This window comes from Calypte anna, chromosome 5A, assembly GCF_003957555.1.
Source record: "Calypte anna isolate BGI_N300 chromosome 5A, bCalAnn1_v1.p, whole genome shotgun sequence".
Taxonomy (NCBI): domain Eukaryota; kingdom Metazoa; phylum Chordata; class Aves; order Apodiformes; family Trochilidae; genus Calypte; species Calypte anna.
In genome coordinates, this window is record NC_044251.1 from 37,242,374 (window position 1) to 37,252,371 (window position 9,998).

Genomic DNA, 9,998 nt, shown 5'->3' on the forward strand with positions numbered 1-9,998 from the left:
TTGTATGTCTTTGGAGGAGGACATTGCTGGGCTTTCCATATCTAACTCACATATTTCCTTTCTAAACATGAAACTAAGCCTCTGCTAGCACAAGATGGTCCCCAGCTGGATACCTGGCTGGGCCCAGGGCTTCCCTGACAAAGCAAGTTCAACATCCAGGCAGCACTGCTAACATTCCTGCCTTTGAAGAGTATCATAGGTGCTAATACTTTCCTTAAAGCCTCAGCTACAGGAGTAGTATGTAAGAAAAAACAAAAGATTTCCCCCATTTGAGAGCTTAGAACTGGGAAGGGCAATCTTAGTGGGTTACACGTCAAAGAACAGCAAAGTCTTCAGAATCGGGATCTCCTTGTACCAAACAGAGCTCACCACAAGAAGTTGAAAAGAGAAAAGGTGAATGATAACCAGTAAGTTAGATGTTAGAAACACTCCCTTCCTGCTCATTTCTACCCAGGAAAGTCAGAGTCTGAATTTGAAGCAAATTCTTCCTTATCAACACTCCTCTTGGAAGAGCTCCCTTCCCAAGCAACTGCCATGCTAGAAACAGCATTTCCTGGCTTCCCAGCCCCAGCTCAGGCTCCAGGTTTCTACATTCACCATATGACATGCTGTGTTAGCCCAGGGTTTAATCTATTATCTCATGTTGCTGTCATTTAAAAGCATTAGCATTTCCTACACACATATTCCATATTGGCCTTACCAGTATCAAAATGCTATGTTGAAATTTAAACTAAATACAGAGATGATACTTTTAAATAGCTCTTAGTTCCAACTCACCAAGCTGATTTTATTTGAACAGAAAAAGCAGGCTCTGACTTTAAGCTTCCATTGTAATTAATTATTACAACACATTCCTCTGCCGTATCAGATTTAGCACCTCGTTAATGTGTGTGGTATTTCGCTTGTACAGCACAGTTGTAGTTAAAGTTGAATTAGTGTTTCCATTATAAACCCATGTTTTCAAAGGTTTATTACTCAGACACATAAGATTTAGTCTGAAATGAAAATTGCCATCTACTGTGTCAGCTGAGAAGCTGACACAATTTGTGTCCTTCAAAATTTGAAAGGAAAAAAATACAAAGAGCAAGCCACCCTGTTTATTAATAATTCACATTTTAAAAAGCATCGCAAATACATGTTTACATGATAGCCTGTGACAGCTCCATAGAATGTCAACGCCCACATGCTCCTGGGAGAAGTGTCTTCTTAAAAACCGAAATAAAAGCCACATTTTTACACCACTTGAAGGGAAGTGAAGAGAAGGGAAGAAAAAATTAAAAATAATATCAACAAAGGAAACTTACTGGGGGAAAAAAATACCAACAACAAAAAAACCCCATAGGCTTTGTTTAGAAACATTAAAGTTAGAACTTTCAGTGAGGTATGGGGATGGGAATAACTTCAATTACTTTTAACTTTTTGCTGCCTTTTCCTGGCTCACAGATGTGGTTTAGAAAGAAACCACAAGTCCCACTGACTTCCCATCACATGTGGCATCCAAGCCTGCAACTCCCCACAAATCCTGGGCCTTAAGGTGTGACCAGACCATGCCCTTTGCAAGAGCCCTGCTGCACTCTGTGCTGCTGCACCCTGTGCTTGCTGTACAAGGCAAAATGTACAAGAAAAAAGCCTCCAGCAGCTCCAGGCTTTGCAATTGTGCTCCTCCACAATTAGCTTTGAGACTGAAGCACTGAGAGGCAGATGTTTCAATGGGGAGGCTTCTGAGACCTCATCTTGGCTGATTACTTTAATAATTATACACTTATGACATGCAAATTTACTGTATGAGTAAATTACCAATTCTGTATTATGAGCACTACCAGAATGGATCCTTTTTTGATGGCTAAGAATCATTAAAATTTTGCTTTTGTAACACAGTCAAATCCCCAGTTATTTTGACTCCAGGACTCATGGGTTTACCCAAGAAAAAATATTTCCAGACAAAAACAAACACATGAAAGAGCATGTAATAGCTACTACAAGTAAACCAGGACAGGTATATCCTTTGTGAGCAGAAAGGCAGTCTCATTACTCAGAACTGCTAAGATTTTGCTTTTGACTGGATTAATAAAACACTCCCACAACAGAGCATGGCGAGTGTGGTTTTTTTGCTCCAGTGTTTCCATCCATTTTACAAGAGATTATTCCAGACAATGAAGATAATAAGAGCACAGTAGCAATTGCATATCCATTTCATCAAGTTTTGGAGGTTACTATAGTCTATCCAAAACCCTGGTGTTTTCCATACAAATAACCCAGGACAGCAAATGAGTCTCTCCTCCCAGCAATCAGAGCCTCAAGAAGATTCTGTACATCAAAGGCAGTATAATACTGTGATACTTACCAAGGCTCTCATGAACTCTGGACTTTTCTTTGTTGTGCTTGCTTCTCCCTTGTTGCTTCAGGCACAGGAGCCCACATCTCTATTCCAAGTAGAGCTTCTTGTTGATGAAATGGAAGAGGACTGCAGGGAGAATAACGGAGATACCAAGTGCAGACAAAACCCCAAAGGCCTCAGGAATAACTAGGATCAGTAAGTCAGAAATAAAACAGCAGTGAAAACAGGAAAAACTGCCAAGAAAAAGATGTAGTTTAGACACATCTGTATATGTGGCTCTTCTTCCCCATCTTGTCCCCAGAAGAAACAGCAATGAAATTCAGCAGAACTTGGACTTGTGTTAAATGGATACAACATCTGCAATGGGCAAGTCTACTGAGGGCATCAACAACATTACACACCAAGCTGGGTTATGGAAAGATTCATAACCGATTTTAATAAACTTCTATCAATGCAGAATCCCACCAGCTTCAAGAGACACACTCTTAATCTATACTGCAATGAGGATCCAGCCATGGAACAGCACTTGATCATAACCCACTTCTGCACGGCTCGCAGTAAATTTTCACGGGAGGCTGTGGGGAGGATTAGCCCAGGGGCTGAGAGGCCCAAACATCTCCTTTGCAATTTGTGTATTTTCTCTAAAACCATCAGATTACACCATAATGGTCCTCACTAACTTCATTACATTTTCTAAGAACCAGGTTAATGTATGGCCTATGATCCTCATTCGGCTGTTATTTTACCCTTAAGTAAAAAGTATATTACTGTCTGACATAATTGCCATCCTTTGTTGCAAAAGACCAGCCTCCAGCTCAGATAATCCAGTTTAGCTCCTGTGGTGCCATGTTTGGCCACATATAACAGAGCACAGTGGTTTGGCACCAGCTGACAACCTAGTCCTATACATCAACATCCCTGTGTCAAACAGTAGAGAAAGTCTTATTTCAATTTATCCCTTTCTGACTGTACCACTGGGTCTGCAACAAACCACAGGCGCCAGCAAAAAGCTTTTAAAGCCATTTCACCTCTCTCACACATATCAAAATGCCAAAACAAGGGACAAACACTACATACATCATCCAATGTGGATGGCAAGGGCACACACGTCAAAAACTGTAAGTGCCATCTGAAAAAACAAAAGGAAAAAAAAAAAAGAAAAAATGAAAAAGAAAAAAAAGAGTAAAAATTGGCTTGTTATTCTGGTAATTACTTCACTAGGAAGGGGTGAAGTTCATTTGTTCAATTCAAGTCAAAGACACCATAAAAATGAAACATCAGCAGCATCAGTGGCACACCAGGGACGCCTGTGATTTCAAAGCTGTAGCTCACAGATGAGATGAGCAGGAGGAAAGGATGTAAACAGAGCCAGCCTTGCCTGTGAAACATCCCACTGGGAGCTTACAACATTTGACTCAGCACAAGACTTAGGCTGGAAAAGCTACACTGTCTCTGGTTACAGCCTTGATGGTACACAGCAGGACTGCAACCCAGGCAATTAAAAGAAAAACTAAATTAATACAAGCTAATATGCCTCAACTGGAAGCAGAAGTTACCAGTGCATAGCAGTAGCCCACATGCAAAACAGACAAGTGTTTGGGACTGACCACAAAAGAAAATGAGTTACACAAACTCCAGAGGTGGCTCTGACCTTGCTCACTCCAGCCTAAGGAAGGCACAGAAATATGTGCAGAATTACAGCAGATTAAACGATGACAAGATCAAGTCTACATTTCCATTGCTCTCTTCTACATGGGCACAGTCACTTCCCTAGTGATTAATTCTGTATGCCCCTTGTGCCATACCAGCACTAAGCAGGGTCCAGGAAGGCAGTGGGTGTTCCCAACAAGACTGAAATTTTGTGCCACAGCTTCCCTGGGTAATATGGCACATATCCCCTTCACAGCTCAGCCCAAGGAACAGGGCTGGGGATATGAGTGGCTGAGTGATCACTCTGGCTATTTTCAGAAGCTGAAGTCACCACTAAGTGGCTGTTGGAGCCAAGTGTAAATCAAAGTATCTGAGTTTGCTTTAAAGTAGCCATAACCCTAGAGAATACAAGACAGCCTGGCTTGGTTGGATCACCAACTCTCAGAATTATCATGGCTGGAAAATTGCCTTCTCCTTTTCTTGGGCGTAGCATAAGCAGGCAGAAGGATTATGCTCTACATTACATATAAAACACTTGGAATCACCACATCTCAGCACACAAGTATGTGCACAGGCTCACATGAGTGTGTGTGTGTGTATGAATTTAGAGCAGATGTGCAGCAAGCTGATGATCATGTTTTGAAGGGTCTAGATGAGTTATTTCTTTGCAAAGTGTGTGATGTAGAAGGGTGGCAAGGATAGTTAAACTTTTTTATAAAATCTCAACTCTGAGCCCAAGGAGATGCCAGGGTTTCCCCCTCTCAGACTGGGCACAAACAAGCCACAAATACTTTTAAACACAAAATTTCCAACATGTGCTTAAACACGCTACATGACCCCAGCTGCAGAAATCCTGAAAATACTTTTCTCCAACAGACCTGCACAGAGGAAAAAGCAAACCCTTAACTAGACAAAGCATCCTAAAAGGAAGTTTGAAGACAAATGATCAGTCGCTATCAACTTGGCTCTAAAGGATCTCAGACTAACACAACATTAGCATTGCCCTTCTACTTTTGTTTCCTGCCTGGTCAGCAACAGAGCAACAAGAAAGTAGCAGCACAGTGGTGTAGGACTTGGGACAGCCCTTTAGGCTTCCCCTGTACTCCTTGGGGCAGAGATGTAAAAGGCATCTCCTGTCTGAGCTCACAAACATTCCAGCAGCAGGTTCTAGTAAGAAGCTGTCAAAGTTGAACAATAACAACTAATAAGGGAGATTTGAGGAGCACAGGTAAAAAGGGGCTGCACAGACCCCTGCCCCTACATCCTGAACTACAAAGGCTATCAGCCAGCAACCAGCAGGGGCTGAGACCCCTGCACGACTCCTCCCTTCACTGTAAGCACCATGCAATGAGGAAAGGTGCTCCAGAAAGACCACCACAACTCTGGCAGGAACTGGCACCTCTCACACAGATGGGTCCCACAGTCAACCTCTCCCAGCAAGGTTCTGCCTGACCACGAGGAGGTGGCTGGGACTCCTGCAACACAAGACAAAGGAGCTTGTGCATCCTGTCCCACTGCTTTAAGTAGAAGTCTCCTCTCCTCCTCCCACACATGATCTGTGCCAATCCTAGAGGTTTGTGCCACAGCATCTCAGAGGGAGAGCTGTGATTTTTGCACCTGAGCATCGTCTCCCATACGTGGGTAGGAACGTTACAGTCTGTGCACCTGGCTCCAGCTGGAAGCTGCTGTCCCTCTGTGAAGGGAGTTGTGCTGGCTCTCTGCTCCTTCCTCATCAAGAGAAAAACATGCTGCACCTGCATACAGTCCTGACCAGGTGACCCAGCTCTCCTCGCAAGCTGAAACTTGAGAGCAGAACTTTCTCTGCAGACTTGAAACTCTAGGCTATGATTACGTCTGGGAAATCACTGTAAAACAGCTCTGTTCTGGGTTGTGGTGGGATGTCTGGGCCAGGGAGGGTGTTGAGGAAGAGCAGCAGAAATGCATGCATATTACTCGTGTTACAGCATTGCTTGAGCATGTCAGGGTTTCTCATAAAAGTAAAATTTCTAGCTCTACAGCAACAGATTATAATGTACCTGAACGAAAGAAGAGGAGACATTGTGAAGCATTCAGCTATTGGTTCCAGGGAAGGAGCTGGCCACCACTTCCTTTGGGATATGAACCATCCCTGCACTCACTTATTTTTAAGCTAAGAGATTAATGCCTAGGTGCCTTTATGTAATGCCACAGTGGGTCCACACATCCTGTTGTCACAGGTAAGAGCACAAGCCAAAAAATGGTGTTTGTACTTCTGACAAGCTGTAGGCACAGGTAACTGCTCAGGCTTCTCTGCTCTACACCACTTAATAACAAACGAGGGATGCAGAGTGAAGGGCCCCAAGCTAGAAAAGAGGAGATCGGAGGTGGAAGGAAGATCAATAGAAGACATCTGACAGAGGACACGGGAAGAACAAGAAGTTAGGATGCCGTTTCTCCTCCAGCCTCTCCCCACATGCTACCTCCACACCGCATGATGACTTCAGGGGAGCATCTGTCTGGAAGGGCAGGAGGGAAGTATTGGCCACACTGTTACATGCATGGAATCTGGCTGGGTATTTGGCTTGTAGGAGGTTTTACAACAATGCTCCTGGCCGACTTGGGTCCTCCAGACAGACCAGGACCAGGACAATGAATAGAAGTGTCATATTAACTTCACTTGGAGAGTCTCCAGTTAACAAAACTTCAATCCATTCTGCTTCACAAGGGTTAAATTTTGCACAAAATCCTATTCCAGACAATGACTCTTTAATCCCATTTGATACCAAGCTTCCTGCAAAAGGAATGTACTTTTTAATTACAAGAAAAACCAAACCAAACCAAAACATAAATTGTCTGTTTTACTGTCTGTGCTAATTACATTTCATTATATATTTGGAGTAAGCTATGATTTTCCTGCTGGTTCCCATGACATTCTTCATTATCAACCACTAATTGTCTAGCGTGCACACTGCATTGTGAACCAAGTAGGCTGATGCGTGGGCAGAAGTTCTGGAGAAAGCTGCAAGGCAGAAGAAGTGCACATTATTATTATTATTATTATTACTATCATGATGTATTAGAAAGTTTCTGCCTACTTGCACACTTACATATCCTCATCCCTACCAGCAGTGTCACAGCACAGCAAAGCCCAGGAGTCCATCTGGAACAAGCTTAGGAAGGCTCAGCAGATAGATAAGGAAAGTTGTGCGGGGTGAAACGGTGACTGCATCCCCACTGCGTGGATAATTTCCTCACTGGGTGCAATGGAAACACCAAGAATGTTTCTCAGCCACTTCCTCTCCTCAGTACCCAAAGCATGTGGGTATCAAGCTCTTATCACTTTGCCCACTCACAAGCTGAGGCCAAAGGTAAAATTGCCATATGGGGACTCCTAAAGGAGTAGGATAAGTAATGGGATCTTTCTGAGAGAGCAAGACAGGTAAAGGTTTTTCATAAGCCACAGCTAAGAGTCTTCATTAGAGTGAAACCTCTATCAAATACACATCCATGCAAGCTTGGAAAGTGCTAAAAGGGTAAAGCAACTCATTGCATGCAGCATTCCATAACTTCAGACCAAGAAAAGCTGTAGGCACCAGTTCTTCATGCAGCAAACTGCTAGAATGAGGAGCGTGTGACCACTGCTCCCCAGATCATCATTATCAGCCTCGGACAGGTGGCAATTCTATTCATGTGCACCACACACAATACACAAACACTTCAGAAATAAATGTGTGTTTTCACAGGATTGCAGCTCTCTGCTGATATCTATTTCAAAGGAGATAAAGCCCGAGCCTTCCTAGCAGCACTGTGAGGGAACAGTTGTATAACTCCTCCTCGTCTCCCCAAGGTGATCCACAAATACATTATCAGGAATGCAATCAGACCTCATTCAGCACTGTAGCAGAAGGGTGAAATTCCCACCCAAGGCAGCAGGCCTGGCCCTGCATCAAGGTTCAGTTTCACACATTTTATTTTTATGTTCTGATTTACAAATAGCAAGAACAACGAAGTTCTTCAGTGCTTTTGTATAAGGAGTATGAAGGACTGAAAGGCACTTTTGACCTGACTACAGTTCTATTAACTTTCACTCTAAAATCTGACTGATCAAAGGGTGGAAGAATGGGCCCATTCATGGCTGCTGCTGATGCATTTGCAGGTTACCTTTAAAGATTTAAGCTGCTCTTATGGCCTATGACATAGGCATGAAATTTCAAAGGTCCCAGTGATAGTACAGCAACTTCATTTCCCTTTCCTCCACAACCACCTAGACACAGCACCCAAACACCTTGCCAGCTTCAATAACTTCATCTCTTCAGCAGCTCTGTGAGCCAGGGAAACACTAACACGACTGCTCCACAGAAGGAGAGCCACACTTTTCACCCCAGGGCTGAGAACATCTCAGATAGAACATCCACAGCACCTTCTCAGAGATGACACCACAGCAGACACAAGCCTCCAGGCATCTCCTCAGTCACCTTGGGTTGCCTGAAAGCCACAGGACTGGCATTTCTTACCCCAAAGCCTAATTCCTCTCAGGGATGCAACCCAGTAGAGGTGCCCAGCAATTCCTGGAAATGCTGAGTTCAAGGGAAGGCACATTAAGCACAACAGGGGACATGGAGGTGATGGCATTAAGTAAGGGCAGTCACTCAAGAAATTCTTAAATCCACAGTTCCCTTTTTCCAGTAGCTTGTCCAAGGTACACAGCTAGAGGAGAGCACCCTCAACCCTTTATGCTGAGCTTGGCTCTCTGTGCAGTCCATTTTGGGGCCAGCAATAGGGTCAGCACAGGTACACCTGATATTTTCAACTTGCTCAATAAGATTCAAAAAGGACAGACCCAGACTTGAGTTCTCAGGATGCTGTCTGGACTTCACTGAGAACCTGTTCTAGAAAAATGATGAAGACAAACACCAGGAGGACATATACCAGAGCATCCAAGCAGCTCACTTCTGAGAGCCATAAGCCAGCCATGAGGAGGCCTAAATTCAGGAAGGCTTTCCCTGAGCCCAGATTTTCCACCTTACAAAGGCTGCTGTGTATCATGCAGCCCTGTGGCACCTCTGTTTTCCCAGCAGCAGAAATCCCAGAAATCCTGGCCTTGAACAACGCTCCTGAAGATGTTTGCACCCAAACTGTGGTCTGTGAAATATTCTGCCTTCAACAAAAGGAATTTTCCAATTAGGAAAAAACAACTATTAGTTCTGTTGGGTGTGTTTCAAATGACAGTGGAGCACTACTTCAGGTCAAGAGCAAGTACACAGTGTTTGCAAATGATGATGCCTGGTGTTCCGCAGCCAACTCTGGCTCTCACCCCATTCCTCCATCTGTAAGCACACACACCACAAATATGGATGAAACAAGGGAGCAGAAGTGTGTCCTAAAGAACAGGGGAGTGTTCACATTGTCTAATGGAAGTGACTGAAGTAACAGCCTAGGTCCCTGAAGGGTGATTCAGAGACTAATTGTCAACCTTAGTAATAGTCTAAGAAAAGGCTCTAATTCAGCATATTATTTAAAATGCATTAAAGTTAATAGAGCCAGAGAGTGAGAATCTGAGCAGCACGGCACTTGAATTGCCCTTCACAATCTGAAAACTGGTGCCCTCTGTGTCAGGGCTGAAGAGGGTTCATTGGGCCAGCATGAGGAAGCTGTGGTACCCACCCAGGTCTTGGTTCTGCTGTACCACTACCAGTCCTGCCAGGGTCAACAGCTGAGATGAGCACAGTGAAATCTGCAGCCTTCACAACTGTTTCCTTCAGTCCTTCTCAAGACCAGTGAAGAAAAATTAGTACCTAATCCACATCTATGAAAAACCCTTACACTTAAATCTTTGCTCTGTGATTTCTTCTCTGTTTCAGTATTCACCCTAACCTCTGAGCTATACTCAAAATTCTCAGTTTTGCATGCTGGAACTATTTTCCATTGTAAAAACAGGCATTGCACAAAGCAGGAGGGAACTAACTTGGTGGTTAAAGCTTTCATATCAGATGGCAGGAAAGGAAGACAAGGGCTGTAGTGATAACTAACT